We start from the raw sequence: 22491 nt of genomic DNA, 5'->3' as shown, positions 1-22491 counted from the left end.
GAATGGGTGGGTAGGGAAGTGGGGGGCGCTATGGGGGACTTTTGGGATAGCATTGGAAATGTAATTGAGGAAAATATGTAATAAAAATATTAAAATCAAAAAAAAGAGAATTTCAAGTACTATATAAAATAGATAGGGATAAAGGAGGCAGCTTTGTATATGATTTATGTGCAGATGCTTTAATTTTTCTCCATTTAGTTCAATGTTACTCATTGGCTTGCTGTATATTGCATTATGTTTATCTTTGTGACCTGTATCCCTGAGTTCTCTAATATCTACAAAATTAACGGGTGCTGGATTTAATCAAAGGCATTTTGAGCATCTAATAAGATAATCATGTGATTTTTTTTCTTTCATTTGTTTATGTGGAGAATTACTTTGATAGATTTTCATATATTGAACCATACCTACATCCCTGGGATGAAGCCTACATGATATTGATGGCTGATGTCTTTGATGTGTTCCTGAATTCTGTTTGTGAGCATTTTCTTGAATATATTTGCATTAATGTTCATAAGAGAAATCAGTTTGAAATTCTTTCTTTGTTGAGGTGTTATGGGGGACTATAGCCTCATAGAATGAATTTGGTAATTTTTCCTTTATTTCTATTTTGTGGAATAGTTTGAGGGGCATTGGTGCAAGTTCTTCAATGAAAGTCTGGTAGAATTCTGCATTAACACTATCTGGCCCTGGGCTTTTTTTGGTTGGGGAACTATTAATCAGTGATTCTATATCTTTAGTGGCTATAGGGCTATTTAAATAGTTTATTTGATTTTGATTTAACTTTGGTAGGTGGAATCTGTCTAAAAATTGGACATTTTATTATTTTTTTTAATATTCTGGATTTTTGGTTATTTTCAATATTTGGATTTTAAAGTGAGGCCCAATGATTCTTTAAATTGTTACTAACTGATTTCAGTTTATTATTTATCAGATTATTTTAACTCAAATAATTTTGCCAGTAAATTATTTACTTTTTTCCTCTTTTTAATTAGATATTTTCTCTATTTACATGTAAAATTTTATCCCCTTTCCACAATTCCTTTGTGAAAAACCCCTTATCCCATCCCCTTTCCCCTGCTCACTAACCCACTCATTCCCCCTTCCCTGTCCTGGCACTCCCCTACACTGGGGCATCAAGACTTCAGAAGGCCAAGGGCCTCTCCTCTCATTGATGACCAATAAGTCCATCCTCTGCTCCATATGTGACTGATGCATTGAGTCCCTCTTTGTGTACTCTTTGGTTGGTGGTTAAGTCCCTGAGAGCTGTGGAGGTACTGGTTAGTTCATATTGTTGTTCCTCCTATGGGACTGAAGCCCCCTTCAGCTCCTACTGTCCTTTTTTAAGCTCCTTTACTGGGGGCCTTGCGCTCAGTCCAATTCTTGGCTGACAGCATCCACCTCTTTATTTGTCAGGCACCGGCAGAGCCTCTCAGGAACAGCTATATCAGGCTCTTGTCAGAAAGTATCTTGCCACTCACAATAGTGTCTGAGTTTGGTAACTGTGTAAGGGATGGATCCCCAGGTGGGAGAGTAATTGGACATTTCCTTCAGTTTCTGCTCCAAACTTTGTCTCTATATCTCCTCCCATGGGAATTTTGATCCCCCTTCTAAGAAGGACCAAAGTGTCCACACTGTGGTCTTCCTTATTCTTCAGCTTCATGTGGTCTGTGAGTTGTATCTTTGTTATTTCGAACTTCTGGGCTAATATCCACCTATCAGTGAGTACATACCAAGTGTGTTCTTTTGTGATTGGGTTACCTCACTCAGTATGATATTTTCTAGATCCATCCACATGCCTAAGAACTTTATGAACTCATAGTTTTTAATAGCTGAGTAGTACTCCTTTGTGTAAATGTACCATATTTTCTGTATCCATTATTATAAATAAGGCTCCTATGAAAATAGTGGAGCATGTGTCTTTATTACATGTTGGAGCATCTTCTGGGTATATGTCCAGGAGTGATATTAGTGGGTCCTCAGGTAGTACTATACCCAAATTTCTGAGGACCTGCCAAACTGATTTCCAGAGTGGTTGTACAAGCTTGCAATCCCACCAGCAATAGATGAGTGTTCCTCTTTCTCCACATCCTCACCAGCATCTGCTGTCACCTGAGTTTTTGATCTTAAGCCATTCTGACTGGTGTGAGGTGGAATCTCAGATTTGTTTTGATTTGCATTTCCCTTATGACTAAGTATGTTGAATAATTTTTAGGTGCTTCTCAGCCATTTGGTATTCTTCATTTGAGAATTCTTCGTTTAGCTCTGTATCCCATTTTTGATAGGGTCATTTGGTCCTCTGGAGTCTAATTTCTTGAGGTATTTGCATATATTGGATATTAGCCCTCTATCATGGGTAGGGTTGGTAAAGATCTTTTCCAATCTGTTGGTTGTCATTTTTTCCGATTGACAGTTTCTTTTGCCTTACAGAAGCTTTGCAATTTTATGAGGTCCCATTTGTCAAATTTTGATCTTAGATCATAAGCTGTTGGTGTTCTGTTCAGGAAATTTCCCCCTGTTCCCATGTGCTCAGGACTCTTCCACACTTTCTCCTCTACAAGTTTTAGTGTATCTAGTTTTATGTGGTTGTCCTTAATCCATTTGAACTTGAGCTTTGTACAAAGTGATAATAATGGATTGATTTCCATTTTTCTACATGGTGACTGCCAACTGAACCACAACATTTGTTGAAAATGCAGTCTTTTTTTCCACTGGATGGTTTTAGCTCCTTTGTCAAAGATCAAGTGACCATAGATATGTGGGTTCATTTCTGTGTCTTCAGTTTTATTCCATTGATTTACCTACCTGTACTAATATCATGCAGTTTTTATCACTATTGCTTTGTACTACAGCTTGAGATCATGGATGGTGATTCCCCAGAAGTTCTTTTATTGTTGAGAATAATTTTCCTGGCTTTCGGTCATTCAGGTGAATTCGGAAATTGTTCTTTCTAACTCTATGAAGAATTTATTTCAGTTTTAATTTTGATTATTTCTTGCCTTCTAATCCTCTTTGGTGTGCCTGCTTCTTTTCTTTCTAGAACTTTCAGTTGTACATTTAAATTGCTAGTATGAGGTGTTTCTAATTTCTTTATGGAGGCACTTGATGCTATGAACTTTCCTCTTAGCACTGCTATTGTGCCTTCATCTTTACTGAATTATAGATAGTCTTTAATTTCTTTACTTCTTAGCTGACTCAAAGATCATTGCAGAGATAGTTATTCAATTTTCAAGAGTGTGTAGGCTTTCCAGTGTTTCCAGTGTTGTTGTTGAAGTTGAACTGTAATCCATGGTAGTCTGACAAGATGACAAGCATCATTTCTCTTTTATTATATCTTCTAAGGATTGTTTTATAACTTACTATATGGTCAATTTTGGAGAAGAAGCCATGAGGTGCTGAGAAAAAGTTGTATTCTTTTTTATTTTGGGTTAAATAATCTATAGATATCTGTTAGGTTCATTTGAATCATAATGTCTGTTAGTTTCATTGTTTCTCTGTTTATTTTTCCTCTTGATGACCTGTCAGTGCGAGTGGCGTGTTGAACTCTCACACTATTAATTTATAGGGTTACATGTGTACTTTATGCTTTAGAAATATTTCTTTTACAAATGTAAGTGATCTTGTGTTTGGGGCATAGATGTACAGAACTGAGATATCATCTTGGTATACTTTTCCTTTGATGAATATCAAGTATCCTATTCTGTCTCTTTTGATTAATTTTGCTTGAAAGTATATTTTGATAGATATGAGAATGGATACTCCAGCTTGGGAAATTAGGTCCATTGATGTTGAGAGATATTAATGACCAGTGATTGTATTTTTCCTGTTATTTTAGTTTTAGTGGTGTCAGTGTGTGTGTGTGTGTGTGTGTGTGTGTGTGTGTGTAGTTATGTGAACTTTCCTTGTTTTATCCTGGTTTGAGATTACTTCTTTCCCATGTTTTCCTGAATGTAGTAATCCATGTTGGGTTGTAGTTTTCATTCTAGCATTTTCTGTATTCTGGATTTGTGGATAAATATTTAATTTGGAGTTGTCTTGAAATATCTTGCTTTTTTTTTCTCCAGCTATGGTGATTGGGAGTTTTGATAGGTATAGTAGTGTAGCTTGTAATCTGTGACCATTTTGTTTGTTTGTTTGTTTGTTTGTTTGCTTGTTTTTAGAAGTTGCTTATATATCCAGGTTCTTCTTGCTTTGAGAATCTCTGTTGAGGAATCAGATGTAATTCTGATAAGTCTTCTTTTCTATGTTACCTGGCCTTTTCACCTTGTCTCTTTTAATATATTTTCTTTGTGCTGTAGATTTTATGTTTTGATTATTATGTGACAGTAGGATTTTTTTCTTTTTTTCTGGTCCACTCTAATTGATGTTCCGTAACCATCTTGTATGTTTACAAGCATTTCCCACTTTAAGTTGGTAAAGTTTGCTTGTATGGTTTGCTTGAGAATATTTTCTGTGCCTTTGAGTGGGACTCTTCACTTTCTGCTATTCCTATTATTCTTAAGTTAGGTCTTTTCATGGTATTGCAGATTTCCTGGATGTTTTGTGTCAGGAATTTTTTAGATTTGACATTTTTATAAGTATTGTATCAACTTCTTCTATTTTATCTTCTATGCCTGAAATTCTCTTTTTCTTCTTCTGCATTCTGTTGTTGATGCTTACATCTGTTGTTCTTGCTCTCTTTCTTAGGTTTTCCATCTGCAGGATTTCCTCAGTTTGTGCTTTCTTTCTTTTTTAATTTTTTATTGGTTATTTTATGTATTTACTTTTCAAGTGATATTCCCCCTCTGGTTTCCTCGACAAATCCTCTATCCTACCCCTTCTCCCTTCTGCTCCTATCAGGATGGTCCCCCACCCACCAACCCAATCCTGCCTCACCACCCTAGCATTCCCCTATGATGGGGCATCAGGCCTTTACAAGACCAAGGACCTCTCCTCGTATTGATGCCAGATAAGGCTGTTCTCTGCTACAAATGCAGCTGGAGCCATGGATTCCTCCATGTGAATTCTTGGTTGGTGGTTTTGTCCCTGGGAGCTCTGGAGTGTCTGGTTGGTTGATATTGTTTTTCTACTTATGGAGTTGCAAACCCCTTTAGCTTCTACAGTCCTTTCTCTAATTCCTCCATTGGGGACCCCATGCTCAGTCCAATGGTTGTCTGCAAACATCCACATCTCTATTTGTCGGGCTCTGGCAGAGACTCTCAGGAAACAGCTATATCAGGCTGTTGTCAGCAAACACTTCTTGGCATCAACAATAGTATCTGGGTTTGGTGGCTGCATATGGGTTGAGTCCTTAAATGGGGTAGCCTCTGGATGACCTTTCCTTCAGTCTCTGTTCAACTTCTTCTACATGTATTTCCTTTAGACAGGAGTAATTCTGGATTAAAATTTTTGAGAAAGGTGGATAGCCCCATTCCTCAGCTGGGGGTTCATGCCTAACCTGTCCATATGATTTCTACAGGTTCTAGTTTGTGTTTTCTTTATTGATTCTATTTCTAGTTTAAGGTTTTGTACAGTTTTATTTATTTCCTTCATGTATTTAGTTGTATTTTTCTGTATATCTTTAAGGGACTTCTTTGTTTCCTTGTTAAAAGACCTCTATATGATTGTTTTCATTAAAATATTTATTAATTTTTTTCTTTTAAGACCTGTAACATCTTTATAAGATTGGATTTAATGTCATTTGTGTGTGTGTGTGTGTGTGTGTGTGTGTGTGTGTGTGTGTGTTTCAGTTGCGTTAGGAGATGCAGGTCTTGTTGGGAATAACTGTCAGTCAGGAGGTATCCTATTGCTGTAGCTATTTTTTTTTTTTTTTGAAGGCCATTAGCCATCTGAATGGTTTTGGTCCCTGGATATTCTTGTTGTAATAGGTATTGGGAGAGGAGTGAACCTTGATGGTCTGAGGGGTTTTCTTGGGCTGTATCGTTCTGGACCTGCAGGTCTGTATGTTCCCAGACCTGCAGTTCTCTATGTTTCAGGAGCTCCAGGTCCAATGAATGTGGGCAGGGAGGTGGCAGGATAGGATAGTGGAGGTTCCCCAGGATTAGCAGGCTGCTTAGGGCACCTTGGTTTGCCCCAGAGGGCTCAGAGTGCAGAGAAGATGGATAGGGGAAGAGAAGTTTACTTGTACGTTTCAGGGGTCACAGCTCTTTTGAAGGTGGAAGAGACTTGTGGGGAGAGTGGAAGTGTCCCCGGGATAGCAGACTGCTCAGGGCAGCTTGGCTTGGCCCTGAGAGCAGGGATGATGGGTGGCAAATGGAAAGCTTATCTGTATGGTTTAGGAGTCACAGGTATGAGAAAGGTAGAAGAGAGGTGTTGGAGGATGGAGGTGCAGTGGGATAGCAGTCAGCTACTTATTCTTTATAAATACACAAGCTTACACTGCAATCATACATTCCAGTCAAGCAGTAGAAGCTCATTTATACTTCTTCCCTGCTGTACTTATAAGTTCCATCTCATGGTGAAAAAACAAACTTTCATTATCTAAAATATATTTACATAATCATGCAATCCTTGAATAATAAAAGTGTAGTTTCAGAATTTCTAACTACAAGTCTTTGACAAACAGGCCTATTAACTATCGAGTTCATTATTTTTAGGCTTCTTGTTTTGAGGCCTGAGGATATATCATGGAAATGCTGATTAAAACTTATACAGGTTATTTTTCTCCTAGAGAAATCATAAGGGTTATGGTAATTTTGGAAATACAATTTAATAAGTATTTTTTCTGCTTGTTTGTGGAATTTTCCACTTCTATATGCATTGTAAATGCATATGTTTAATTTCCAATGACACTTTTTTTTTCTTTTGCATTCTTGTGGCACAGTGTGACACTTCAGTTCATGCATACATTATGCAATGATCAATCAGGGCATGTCCACACAAATGCTTATCCTAAATTTGTATTTGGAGCATTCCAAGAATTCTCTTGCTAGCTGTTTTGAATTACATAATATATTGTTGTCCACCTCAGTCTCTTATCATACTTAAGAAACTTAATTTCTTTCTTTTCTTTGTTATATATAAAAAAGTAACAAGCTCTCAAGCCAAAATCCTGTGGAATAAATGATCTATGGCTAATTCTTTAAATAGAGAAAAGCTACTTTTCTTGCTCACAAAATCTACTCATAGGAAAATAATGCAAACAAGTAATTTTATTATGAAATATAGTATCCAAAAGAATAGAGTTTCTGGGATAGCATTTAAAACTGTTATGGAATATATAGCTCTCAAGCCAAAATCCTGTGGAATAAATGATCTATGGCTAATTCTTTAAATAGAGAAAAGCTAATTTTCTTGCTCACAAAAACTACTCATAGGAAAATAATGCAAACAAGTAATTTTATTATGAAATATAGTATCCAAAAGAATAGAGTTTCTGGGATAGCATTTAAAACTGTTATGGAATATATGTATTCATACACATTTCCTTCTCTGATATTTTTACATCTGGGATATTCTAGTATCTTTTTTTTGTACTACAAATGTATTAATTTTCTATAAATATTTATCTATTACTAAGGTCTATTTCTGCAAGTGAAGTTCTTAAGTCATAAACCAAATTGTAACAGATAATCTCAATTTGGAGTAATCAATATTATTAAGCAGTCCTAGGGACTGGTTTTACAGTCCTTGTGAAATTAGACTAACCTCATGCTTGAATGGCTTTATGATTCCATGCTTCGTAGAACTGGATCATTGGACCTTTATGTTCTGAGTAAATGAGTAAGAATCACTGGAAAGAGAGGCCAATTGGGCTTGCAAACTTTATATGCCCCAATATAGGGGAATGCCAGGGCCAAAAGAATGGGAACGGGTGGGTAGGGAAGTGGGGGGGTATGGGGGACTTTTGGGATAGCATTGGAAATGTAATTGAGGAAAATATATAATAAAAAATATTAAAAATTAAAAAAATAAAATAAAATGTAAAGCAAAATATATGTGTGTGTGTATATATATATATATATATATATATATATATATATATTCTTTTATTCTATGACATTTTTATATAGTCTCTATGGATAAGTCTCATGTCAAAATGTCAAGTTATCACCCATCTAGAAATATCTTTTTTTATGTTTTATGTCTTTGTTTATATATTAAAAATATTGTTATTTTAGAGTAAGTATAAAGACATTTGGAGTGCAATTTGGAGTGGTTATTTAAATAAGATATTTTTCTCATTATTAAAGATACATGATGCATAGCATTGAAGGACAATGGTTCAGTATATTCATTTAGGTATATTAAGTAATACTTAGAGTAGTCAATATTAACTTCAGAAAAAACAAGAAGGCTGATTTTGTGTAAATGCAGAAACATATTCAACCCTTTGTCTATGTTGCTAAAGTATTAAAATACCAAACATAATTTGTTTAAAATTAAAATTAGAATACATTCTGTATAATCACATTATAGGAATCAGAGACACAATCTTGACATGGTATTTTTTTTGTAAGACCTGTATTTCTTGCTCAAAGTAAGAGAGATTATAGTACAAATCTGGCAATGTAATGGTAGATGTTGATCATAATACTATGTAATTAACTGAAGTATTATATTTGACTTTTATATATAAAATTATTTAGATAATAAAAGTACCTGTATCTATTTGGACTAGATTACTAAATTCTGATTTTTGATGAACTGCGGTTTTTGTCTGTAGAGGTCTGCTTCTGTAGCAAAGAAGTTTTCATAATGAGAGGTGAAGACTCTATATGTATTATATGTATAAACTGGTATTTGCATCTTTAAAAGAATTTCTTTGTTACATAACTTCAGTGTTTTGATGATTATATTCCATTGAGAACTTTCTTTTCTAGTCCAGTCAATTTGACATTCTACACGCTATACATCCTGTCTTTTGATAGGTATCTCCTACCTTAAGTTAGGAACATTTTCTTTTTGATATTGTTGAAAGATTTTCTGTGTTTTCCATCTGGCTTTCTTCTCCATCCTTTATTCCTATTATCCTTAGATTTTTTTTCCATACTGTTTAGGTTTCTATTGATATTATCTGCCATGATATTTTTTTTTAGTTTTTGTTTTGGTTTGTTTTGTTTTTTTTTTTTAAATATTTTCATCAGCAGATATCCATTGTCATCTCTTGTCTTCAATGTCTGAGATTCTCTTATACTTCTCTGTATTCTGTTGGTATGGCTTCCCATATGGTTCCTGCTTAATTTTCTAAAATTATTTTTTTCTTTTTCCTTGAATTTATTTATTAACTTTACATTCTGATTGCTTACCCTCCTCTTCCCAGTTTCACCTACATGATACTTCCTTCTACACTCTTACCCTTGACCTCTGAGATGTTGGAAACCCCCTGTCCCCCCGCCCCCAGGTAGTCCCCGTTATACTGCTTCACACATCAAGTCTCTGCAGGGCTAGACACATCCTCTCCAACTGAGGACAGACAAGGCATCCCAATTAGGGGAACAGAATTCACAGTCAGACAACAACTTTACAGACAGCACTTGTTCCAGTTTTTGGGAGATCTACATGAAGCCCAAGATGCACATCTGCTATATATGTTAGAGATCTAGATCTAGCCTTTGTATGTTCTTTCATTGATGGTTCAGTCTCTGATAGTTCCCACGGGTCCAGATTAGTGGATTCTATTTGTCTTCCTGTGGAGTTCCTATGCCCTCCAGGGACTTCAATATTCCCCCAACTCTTCCATAAGTCTTCTAGAGCTCATTACAATGTTTGGCTGTGGCTCTCTACATCTGTTTCAGTCAGTTGCTGGCTGGAGCCTCTCACAGGACCATTATGCTAAGCTCCTGTCTGCAAATATAGCAGAATATTATTAATAGTGTCAGAGAGTGGTGCTTACTCATGCAATGGTTTTCGAGTTGGGCCAGTTATTGGTTGGCCACTCCTTCATGCTCGCTTCATGTTCTGCTTCATGTCTCTGCATTTCTTATAGACAGTATAAATTTTGGGTTGAAAGTTTTAAGGGTGGATTGGTGTCCTTATCCCTCCAAAGGGGGCCCTGCCTGGCTACAGGAAGTGGCCACTTCAGGTTGCATATCCCCACTGCTGTGAGTCTCAGCTTAGGTCACTCTCATAGACTCCTGGCAGCAACCCTCATTTGCAGGGCACAACATATAGATATCTTCCAACCCCCATCTGATTCTGAACCTTTCCTCTTCTTTTCCCCATCCCCTCTCTCACCCAGTTCCCTCTTGACATCCCCTTCCTATGACTGTTTTATTCCCTGTTTTAGGTGAAAATCAGGCATTCTCACTTGGGCCTTTAGCATCTTTGTGTTTGTGGAGTATACAGTGAGTATCCTATACTTTATGGCTAATATCCATTTATAAGCAAGTACATAGCATTCCTGTCCTTTTTGGTCTGGTTTAATCTCACTTTGGATGATATTTTCTAGTTCCATCCATTTTCCTGCAAAATTTGTGATACAGTTGTTTTTAATAGCTGAGTGATATTCTGTTGTGTAAATGAACCACATTTTCTGTATCCATTCATCAGTTGAGGGGCATCTGGGTTGTTTCTAGTCTCTGCCTATTACAAATAAATCTGTTATGCACATAGTGGAACACATGTCCTGGTGATATGCAGGAGTATCTTATGGTTACGTGCCCAGAAGCAGCAAGGTTGGTCTTCAGGTAGAACTCTGACCAATTTCCTGAGATCCATTTCCAGTGTGGTTGTACAAGTATGCACTCCCACCAGCAATGGCGGAGTGTTCCACTTGCTCCAAATCCTCGACAGCATGTGCTGTCCTTGAGTTTTTTATTTTAACCATACTGATGATTATAAGGTGTAATCTCAAGGTCATGTTGACTTTCATTTCCTTGCTGACTAAGGCCAACTCACATATTTTAAGTGCTTTTCATCATTAGAGATTTCTCTGTTGAGAATTCTTTTTAGTTCTGTAGAGCATTTTTAATTGAGTTTTTTGTTTTCTTGGTTTCTAACTTCTTGACTTCTTTATATATTTTGTATATTAGGCCACTTTGAGGATGTAGGGTTGGTGAAGACACTTTCCCAATCTTCAAGTTATCATTTTGTTCCATTGACATTGTCCTTTGCCTTACAGAATCTTTTCAGTTGCATAAGGTCCCATATAGTATATTCACTTGTATGTTGAGGTTTTCCTATATTCAGAAATTTAGTTAAACCAACATTTGTTGAAGATAGTTTTTCATTGTATGGTTTGGATGCTTTGTCAAAAATCTCTTTGTCTATAGATGTGTGGGTTTATTCCTGTGTCTTCAATTCAATTGCATTGATCAACCTGTTCTTTTCTATACCAATATCATGCAATTTTTATTACTACTGCTCTGTAGCACAGCTTAACACAGTGTTGGTAGTATCTCCAGAAATTCTTTTATATTACAGCAATATTTTGGCTATCATTTTCTTTTTTTGTTTGTTTGTCTTCATTTGTCTTTTCATATGGACTTGAGACTTGTTATTCAAATGTCTGTAAAGAATTGTGTTGGAATTTTGAAGGGAATTGCACAGAATCTGTAGATTGCTTTGTGTAAGATGGCCATTTAAAACCATGTTAATCCTACTGATAATGAGCATTGGAGATCTTTCTATATTCTGAAATCTTCCTCAATTTGTTTCCTCAGAGAATTGAGTTCCTGTCACACATGACTTTCAATTGCTTGGTTAGCATAAAAACAAGATATTTTATATTTTGTGGTCAATTGTGAAAGGCATTGTTTTCCTGATTTCTTTCTCAGCCAGTTTATCAGTCCACAAAGGAAGACTACAGTTTCTGTTGTTCTGTTTTGTTTGTTTGTTTGTTTGTGTTTTGTTTTGTTTGTATTTACGGTAGTATCCTGGAATTTTGTTGAAGGTGTTTATCTGCTGTAGAAGTTCTTTAATAGAGGGATTTTTTTTGATCATTAGTGTATACTGTCATATCATCAGCAAACAATGATACTTTGATTTTCTTCTTTATCTCCTTTAGTTGTTCTTTTGCTCTAGCTAGAACTTTAAGTACAACGTTTGTGTGATAGCTTTGCATTGTCTCTGATTTCAGTCAAATTGCTTTAACTTTCTTTCCATTTAATTTGATGCTAGCAATAGACTTAATGTCTATTGTCTTTATTGTGTTTATGTATGTGTATGGTATTCCTGATATTTCCAAGTCTTTTAACATGAATGGGTGTTGGATTTTGTCAAAGACTTTTTCAGTATCTAATAAAATGATCATTTTTTTTTTCTTTCAGTGTGTTTGTATGGTGGATTTTGTTGTTGAATTTCTGTATATTGAACCACTCCTGCATCCCTGATTTGAAGCTTACTTGGTTATGGTAATATTTGATATGCTTTTGCATTTGCTTCATGAGTATTTTATTGAGTACTTTTTCATCAATATTTACAAGGGAGATTAGTCTGAAATTCTCCTTCTGTTTTGAGTCTTTGTATGATTTAGGTATCAGAGTGACTGTGACCTCATAGAATGAGTTTCCCAATATTTGTTCTTTTTCTATTTTGTGGAATAGTTTGAGGAGTATTAGTATTAGCTCTTCTTTAAAAGTCTGGCATAATTCTCCCTCTTCCCTAGAATCATTTGCTCTTGGGCTTCTTTTGGTTGGGAGACTTTATAATGACTGCTTCTAATTCCTTGGGGTGTATAGGACTATCTAGACTCTACCTGAACTTGATTTTGCTTTGGTAAGTGCAATCTATCAATAAAATCATCCCATTCATTTAGATTTTTAGGTTTTATGGAATATAGACTTTTAAAGTAAGGCTTAGTGATTTTTTAAATTTCATCAATTTCTTTTGTTATGTCTCTTTTTTCATTTCTGTTTTTGCTTTTGGTTTGTTTTGGTTTTGCTATTATTGTTGTTGGTTTTGGTTTTTTGGTATTTTATTTTATTAAAATACTGTTTTTCTACCTTTTAGTTAGTTTAGCTAATGGTTTATCAACTGGTTGATTTTGATTTTCCCAAAGAACCAGCTCTGGATTTTGTTCATTCTTTATATAGTTCTTTTTGATTCTAAGTGATTAATTCCATCACTGAGTTTGATTTTTTTTTCCTTCAGTCTACACCTCTTTGATGCCTAAATCTTTCATTTCCAGTTTGATTTCTTTATTTTTTCTTTATTGATTTTATTTTCCCTTTCATGTTTTGACCAATTTCATTTCTTCATGTAAATAGTAGATTTATTCACATCCTCTTTGAGGACTTTGGACATACTCATGATGGCTGTTTTGACATCTTTTACTTATATTGCAAGTATAGTGCATTTCTCAGGGCCTCTGAGGTTTGGTTGTTGTGATCATGCAGAGGTGCACTTTCATGGCTGTATTGATTTTGTTTTTATGCTGTTATCTAGGTATCAGGCTTTGCTATGATTGTCCTTCTACGTGCTTATATCTGGTCAGGTCTTGTACTTGTTGTGGGTGTTAGTTTCTTGGATTCTTTTGCTTTCTCTGGTTTTTAGGAGAATACAATGATTGTGGGTTGCTTGCTATGACATGCTTCTTTGATTCTTGCTGGTGTACCATTGAGAGTTCTGGGTAGAAAGTGTTTCTTTTTATTGGGAGCAAACGATAAGTAATTAAGATTGACTAGAAGTGTGATACCAGATCGTCCACAGGAGGAAAGAAAGCTAGTTTTGCCACAAGGAACTTTGTAGACCCCTGTGAATAGGTCACAGGATGTAGTCTGCAACAAAGATGGAGTTAGGACTTGGGTGATATAATGTCATGACAGAAAGAGAAGTAAGCTCTCCTACCTGATTTCCTGACAGGTGTGGACATCCTAAAACTCATTACAAGATTTTATTTAAAATATATTTAAATCTATTTTCTAATGCACTCTAAGATTATTTAAGGTAATTTACTGTAGAACTCCTTTCATTTAACAGTACTCATTGTTTACATGACTTTTATAACACAGCCAAATTTAAATGCACTGTCTGGTTTTTTGCCAAAGGACAATGAATTTTAGAGTGCTTTCAACATGTCTCTGACAGAAGTGCTGAAATTCCACATATTTTGCTGGCCAAAATGTGCTATCTGTGTAATATTCTATGGAGCCATTTTGCCTTGTCAGTCACTCACTTGCTCTTTAGAGGTCAACCTGGCATGCCTTCATGCAGCAAGGAATAATGGACACGATTATATGTTTCATAGATCACCCTTTCTGCTTCGCAGAAGACACCATCACTGTTCACTCACACCCCACAGATCTTAAAAGTTTGTTTTGCTTGACTTCTGACTTTTCATACTCAAGATCTTTACTAGTTTTATTGTGTCCTTTGTCCCATGACATTCTTCCTTTATATTTTTTAATATTTTTGAAACTGTAATATAATTATATCATCAATAATCCTCTCTGTTCTCATTCTAAATCCTTTCATATATGTCTTCTTGTTCTCTTCCAAATCATGAACCCTTTTTTCCCCATTAAGTATTGATACATAGGAGAAAGTATAAGCAGACCTATGTATTTGTGTGTGTGTGTGTACACATACATTTCTAAAATTAAATTGGTTAGTCTTTGCACTGTTACTTACACATATGCATTCAATATTGATCAATTGGTATTGGAAAATAATTGGTTGTCTATTGCTGAGGAAGGCTATTTATCTTGATCTCAATATTCTTAGAAGTCTGTACTTTTATTGTAAGAGATATATAAAAAGTCCTAAGATATTAGACCAAAGTGAAATGTTTTTATTGGACCTAGAATGTTCACATCCACAGCTGAATGTCAAAGAAAATAAAGAAATAGAAGCAAATGATCAAAACAAAAATGTTTTGTTGTTTACAAGTTGGCGTTTGTATAAAATCTGGCTTTGCTGGTTAATTATGGTAGATTCCTGACCCTTGTGTGTCTTTTACTCTTACTTGTTAGGTATCTCTATGAGTATGTTTTACTAAATATACTTTAAAGAGATATTTTCTCCTTTTGAAAAACCTAATTCAAACAGTGGTATGATATATTAATCTTGTTCATTCAACTAAGTAATTAGGCAAGCTGGGTGAATACATGAACATGTAAATATCCAGATACTCATACCCTACTTCTAAAGATAGTAATCTTTGTTCATGTATCAAACCATATCAATATGCCATAATCATATCAATATACGCTGTGCCTAGAGTGAATATATATGCTTGTTAGGGGGATTTTTTTATTTACTTTGGTGTTTTAAAGTATTTAACACACTCGAATATGGATTGATTAATGGGTAATATGGCAGTTGTCTTACTAAGTAATATATTAACATTACTCTAAAAGTTATCAATTTTGATATACTTAATTTAATTTAGGAATGCACATTTTTGCATTACAGTATTTAAGCTAATACATTTAAAGGGGATTTGGAAGCAATTATTAGAGGTTTAAAATATACTTTTAATTGTTCATAAAGACACTAATTTGTTGTCCTGTAAATCTTTTGACATTGACGTGGAGCAGGTTTCTTTCTCTCTCCATATGTGTGTGTGTGTGCGTGTGCGTGTGTGTGTACTACATAAAACAGCATTTGAAATTTATTTTTAGAAAATAGTCAATGAGTTAAGATTCTTTGCAATAAATTCAGTAAAACATACTCTACCAGCACAGAGAAATTTTAAATAAACCCTAACTTATAAAGAACAAAATAATGTTTTGGATTTGTTGACTTCTTTATACATTGGCACAGACACTAACACATATAACATATATACATTTACATTTATATATTTTATTATATGTTGTTGTATTTATATATTCACTATGTATATAGATTAATACTATATATACATATTATGTATGTATATATGTGTATATATATATATATATGTATATATATTAACATATGTTTTAATTAAAGTTATAACTACTGTTTTAGTTATACCTATATTTAGGGTTGTAATTGTAATACAATTTAACAAAATGGATTAAAACAACTTGGACTCTTAACTTAAAACCATATCATTCAGGTCCCAAACCTAAGCTTTATTTCTCGCTATTTCTTGTTGTCAAATACTCCTACCTATCCACGTGTGAAAGAAGGATTCAGCAGCATCAGTTGTCAGCTTCTTAAACACTGTCAGTGAGAGGGAGACTCTGTGTTAAATATGGATCAGTTCACATTCATTCTTCATACAGAGGTCAGTTAGACCAGCCCCAATGCTTTATTTTTTCCACTGCACGGCTTTAGGTTTTTTTTGTTGTTGTTGTTTTGGTTTTCATCAAAAATCAAGTGTCCCATAGGTATGTGGGTTTGTTTCTGGGTCTTGGATTATTTTTCATTGCTTAATCTGTCTGTTTCCATACAAATTATTTTTTAATCACTATTACTCTGGCCAATTGGATTTCTATATGAATAAGGACCCCAAAAAGGCTTAAATTTATAATGTTATCATATTTTTCCCAGAAAAAAATTTACTTCAGTAACTTCAAGCAATCTCTAGTATGTTGGTCATTATGTGTGTTCCCTAAATTCCTAGTATTGTTCCCTAAAAGCCCTCATATGTGATTTAGGAAGGAATGGTTTCTACCAACTTCGACAAACATTCAGGTAATACATTTTATCTTAACACATTCTGCTTTTTCACTAAAAATGGAAAAGATCTTATTTTTATTTAATTAGCAAGTTGGTGGTATAAGCATCAGTTGAATTTTATTTTTTTTAAGAAAACTATCTAAGCCTGATACCTTCTTTCTTAGGCATGACTCATGACAAGTTTTATACAAATAATTTGAAACACCAGTATTTTATAAGGGTATTTGACATATAGGGCTTTTAATTTTTTTCTTTTTTCTTTATTAATCATTCCATTTGTTTACATCTCAAATGATATCCCACTTCCCAGTTACCTTTCCACAAAGCCCACATCTCACATCCGTCCTCTCTTCCCTCCCCTTTGCCTCTATGAGGGTGCTCCCCCATCCACCTACCCTCTCCCTCCCCATTGGTCCAGCATCCCCCTCAGCTGGGGCATCAAAATTCCTCAGGACCAATGCCCTCCCCTCACATTATTGTCAGACAAGGCCATCCTCTGCTACATATGTATCTGGAGCCATGGATTCCTCACTGCATTCTCCCTAGTTGGTGGTTTAGTCCAAGGAAGCAGTGGGTGACCTGGTCAGCTGATGTTGTTCTTCTTATGGGGTTGTAATCCCTCTCTACTCCTCCAGTCCTTCTGCCAGCTTCCCCATGGGATTCCTGAGTTCATTCTGGTGGTTGGCTCCAAGCATCCACATCTGCATTGGCCAGTTTCTGTCTGAACCTCCCTAAGAACAGCCACAACAGCCACACAGGTTCCTGTCAGCAAATGCCTCTTGGCAATAGAAACAGTATTGGGGTTTGATGTCTGCAGATAGGGTGGACCTCCCAGGTGGGGCAGTCCCCAGATGGCCCTTCCTTCAGTCTCTGCTTCATATTTTGTCCCTGTTCTTTTGGACAGGAACATTTCTGGGTTAAAAACTTTGAGATAGGTGGGTAGTCCCATCCTCAACCTGGGCCCACGCCTATCTACTGTATTTGGTCTCTACAAGTTCTATCTCACATTCTCTGTTCATATCGGCTAAAGTCATCCTATTGGGTCAGGAAAATTGACATGTAATTTTTAAATGACTATACTATTGAATTTTCTTTTGCAGTACATTTTTTATTCAGTTGAAAGACATAATGAAGAATTCACTAAGGCTCTTACTTAGTAATAAACAGCATTCACCTATGAAAAAGGATGACATTTGTGTTTTATATTATGACAGTATGTTTATTCTTTATTTATTGATTTTTTTAAATTTTTTATGAAGTTGCATAATTTTAAAGATTGTGTTCATTTCATATACATGTGGGAAGTTAGAGAAGATTGTTAGAGTTTTTCTCCACACTCGAAAAAAAATATAGTAGTAACCCTCTCTTCATTCTGATATTGGTGGTTATGGAGACTGGAGGCCCATACAATTACACAGTAGGTCTCTCGTTGGTGTAGGTCTGTTTGTGTATGTTATATGCCTTCAAGAAGTGTAACTCTGCTGGGGATAGATTTTGGTTTTGGGCAGACTTGTTGCACATACTGCTTTACCTTTCTGCTTTCTATATTCATATAAATTGTGATCACAATCTTCCTGCTCTGGGAACTCTGTCTTTTTAATCCATGAAGATTCTATAATTTTGAATACTTCAGTCAACATGAACTTTTTTTCTTTTTAAGTTGCTTTTAGTCATGTTAGCATAGTAGGCGAGACAAAAAGTAATTTCTCATCTTGCGTTACATTACAAATAGCAGACATACATATATTATCCAAAGCTATGGCTATGGTATTCAAATGTTTTTCCTGTTCAATTTTATCATCCTTGAAATATCACATGTTAATACTGACTATATGAACTGTAAAAAAGTTGCAATGATACAGTTGAAGTTGTCCTAATGTTAGTAATCCAAGCAAAATTAACTGAAGCACCTGAACTTTAATGAATAAGATGAAATGGCACTGTTTTGAAACAAGAAAGAATAAAGATCTCTACAATAATTAGGGTTGTCAGCATTTCAAAGCAGCTATTTTGAAAAGAGAAGAGACTTTGGGCACCAGTTCATCTGGATGTTAATGGATATGGTCCTTTGAAAGAGGAATTAGTCTCTCTTTTTTGTTTTCTTGCAGCTAATTAAAGAACAGTTGTTAAATGCCACATCTGTTGTTAATAAAGCATATGGTTTTAAGATTTAAGCTAGCACAGATCAGACGTATTTCAGTACTATATGTTGTAATTGAATTAATGGTGGCTTTATCTATTTTTGGTTTATTGTAGTTTAGTAAATCATGTTAATATTTTAAGCAATGATCTTTGGCATACTTTTAGGAGGATATTGTCAATGAAGTTATAGTTTGTGATTTAAAATTGCCATTAAATTTGTAGTCCAAAGTAAAACTGATGAAGCTCCTGAGCACTAAAATGACTAGAAAATCTTTCATTATGACCAACAGACTCCAGGGGAAATTTTATGAAAGTCTTAAGTAAAAGCACTATAAGTGATGGTTTATGAAAAATTTCTCAACATCTTTACATTTTACATGACTTTGACTTTGTGGTTATGTATAAAAACTTATGATAATGAACAATTTGAGCTAGCATATTATTAAACATTCTTTTGAAGAATATTAATTGTATTTGGCATTTTCATGATAATTTTCATTGAAATTATATTATTTAAAACAATAGAGTGTGTTGATCTTCAACTGGAATTATCTGTAATTGTTAGAACATAATTTGTCTTATTTTCTGTCTGTGATCAAGTAAGACAAAACAGAAAGGAAACAGCAATAGTATACTCGACCTCCTTTCACATCTAATTTGAGAGCATTGTTTCTGTGGAGATGACAGTCTCCATGGTTACTTGTTACAGAATTTCAAAGTTCTTTAACTATGATAGAAACACCCATAGGACCATCATTTACACTTCATTAAACAGTTCTATCCTATGATAATACTCTCAAAAATATGTGGATTAGATAAAGTACTATGTAATATCTGCAATAACAGCAGTTATGAATGTGCACATGTGGATGTTTATCAAATGAAAGACATTGCATCTGGATTGTGATATGTCAGAGTGAATGTTAGTGAGTAGAATTGAATACTACTAGTGTCTGGACAAATCAATATCACTGTTCTCTTCAAAGAATATGAAATTAAATTCTTCAATTGGAGGATCCATCTTGTTTCTGAATGTCACAAAAATGTCACAGTGTGAATGGAAACAGAAATGTCACTTAAAGACACCAAGCGGTACTATGCAAGTAAACATTTTTTACAGTTATAATTCTGGTTTAAGTAGATGCAAATTTACTTTTTCCCTTGATATTTTTTTCTGGAACAAAGCATCCAGAAAGAAATGTAAAAAAATGAACATTAGCTATTAAACATTTTTCCATTTTTAGCATTGATTTTATTCACCTTTAGATTTTAGCTAAAATGACCTGTTTTTCAACAATTAATTCTATTATCATATATTTAAATTATATATAAATGAATAATATGATCTTATTTGATTCTGGAACTCAAATCAAGGAAGAAGTATGAAATGCTAGATCACCCAAATTATTAAAATATAAAAACATAGTGATCTTTTGTTCTCCCTCATTATAAATTAAATTGTTGAAATTTGAACATTTGACATTAATTAGAAGCCAAATTATTCAATTAAATAAAATTTTGGTGCAGCAAACTTTATTAATGATTTTTAAGATATTAGGTCTCCTTGGGACACTCTTGTTGTTATGAGGGTCTGGGATGGATACTGTGTGGGAGATGCTCAGTAGGTGTCCGAGTTGGGACAGGGACTCCTCAGCATTCAAGGGGCCTTGCTGGGGTGAATGGGCCAGGACTTCTTACTCCCTGGAGGTTATGTAGGGCGTGAAGTCTACCACACGGTTGCTATAGCTATATTCATTTTTATACCAGGAAATGAGTTTTACAAAGTTGACATTTAGAGCAATGCCAGCCTAAGCATCAAAGGTGAAGGAGTGGAAGTTACTGAAGTCATAGGAGACAACCTGGTCCTCAGTTGTAACCCGCCATGCCCATTAATGGGTCCTTGGGTGCCTGCTCCACAACCTCTTGATGTCATCATACTTTCCAGGTTTCTCCAGGCTCAGGATCAGCTCCATGTCAGCTCCACAACAGATACACTGGGGGTAGAGACTTAGAAGACCATGCCAGTGATCTTCCAATTCACCTCTGTGATAACTTTGTCCACAGTCTTGGCAACACCACTAGATGCAGGGTCGATGTTCTGGACAGCCATATAGCTGTCATGCCACAGCTTTCCAGAGGAACCATTTACAGACTTCTGAGTGGCAGTGATGGCATAGACTATGTCATCTGCCCTTCCATGATACCAAGTTGTCAGGGATGACCTTGGCCAGGGAGGCTAAGCAGTTGGTGGTGGAGGAGGTACTGCTAACAATCTTGAATGAGTTGTATTATTTCTTATTGTTTCAAACCATCAAAAACATGGGGTCATTGACATAATGACCCAGTCTTCCCCCTGGTGGTGAAACACCAGTAGATTCCAAGGCATACTTAGTACCAACTTCACCCCATTTAGTGTTAGTGGAATCTTGCTCCTGGATGATAGTGATAGGCTTCAAGTTGATGACAAGCTTCCAATTCTCAGCCTTGATTGTGCCATTAAAGTTGCCATGTGGAGAGTCATACAGGGACATGTAGACCATGTAGTTGAGGTCAATGAAGGAATCATTCATGGGAATAATATCCACTTTACCACAGACGGAGCAGCAGGCAGCCCTCTTATTCAGGCATCCAATATGGCCAAATCTATTAACATTGCCCTTCACCAACATGTCTACAGAAAGAAAGCTGGCATTTCATGAGAAGATGCAGCTGTCTCTGGAACAGGGAGGATCAGAGAGCCTCAAATCTAATTTTTTTTTCTAGGCATATAGGCACTTTAGTCAGTTCAATTTGAATGCGGATGATAACTTGTAAAATAGCAAGTTTTAGATACAAACTTAACCAATTGAATGGAAGCAACTTGCCACATTGTTGGTATTTGTGTTTGAGATTTATTCTGTATTGTTTCCGCTATCACCAGAGTCATTATTTTAGTTCAAGAACAAATTGTCAATGCTTAGAATTTGATTTGATATCAAATTTCATAACCTTAATTCCAAATATTGATCCAGTTTTGTTTGTTCATGACTTCTAAAATGTAATAGCTATATAATAATAATAATAATATAGATAGACAGACAGACAGATAGATAGAAAGATAGGCCGACAGACAGACAGATAGAGTTTAAATTTAGTTTTATTAAGTATTCTAAATTTTAAATATTTCACATATAAAAAATAATAAGAGAACTAATCCTGAATTAACATTGGTACCTGATAACTTTATGGAAAATTTTCCATTTTGCTCAGATTTTACAGGTTTGTTGAGGTTTTTCTAGCAGGATATGATGATTTGGGGGATTTCTTCCATTTCTGTTGTTATATCTTCTTCTCAGTTCTTATTTTGTTAATTTAATACTTTCTCTGTTCCCTTTGGTTAGGCTGGCTAATGGTTTATTTATCGTGTTGATTTTCTTTTTCTTTTTTTCTTTTTTTATTTATTTATTTATTTTTTTTTTTTGGTTTTTCGAGACAGGGTTTCTCTGTATAGCTCTTAAAGAAACAGCTCCTGGTTTTTTTCATTCTTTGTATAGTTCTTTTTGTTTCTACTTGGTTGATTTCAGCCCTGAGTTTGATTATTTCCTGCTGTCTACTCCTTCTTAATGTATCTTCTTCTTCTTCTTCTTCTTCTTCTTCTTCTTCTTCTTCTTCTTCTTCTTCTTCTTCTTCTTCTTCTTCCTCGTCCTCCTCCTCCTCCTCCTCCTCTTCTTCTTCTTCCTCCTCCTTGTCCTCCTCCTCCTTTTCCTCCTCTTCCTCCTCGTCCTCGTCCTCCTCCTCTTCTTCCTCCTCCTCCTTGTCCTCCTCCTCCTCTTCTTCTTCCTCTTCCTCTTCCCCCTCCTCTTCCTCCTCCTCCTCCTC

The sequence above is a fragment of the Mus caroli genome, chromosome 3 (genome assembly GCF_900094665.2).
Source record: "Mus caroli chromosome 3, CAROLI_EIJ_v1.1, whole genome shotgun sequence".
Taxonomy (NCBI): domain Eukaryota; kingdom Metazoa; phylum Chordata; class Mammalia; order Rodentia; family Muridae; genus Mus; species Mus caroli.
The sequence above is the reverse complement of the archived record's forward strand: the minus strand, read 5'-3'. Positions refer to the sequence as shown.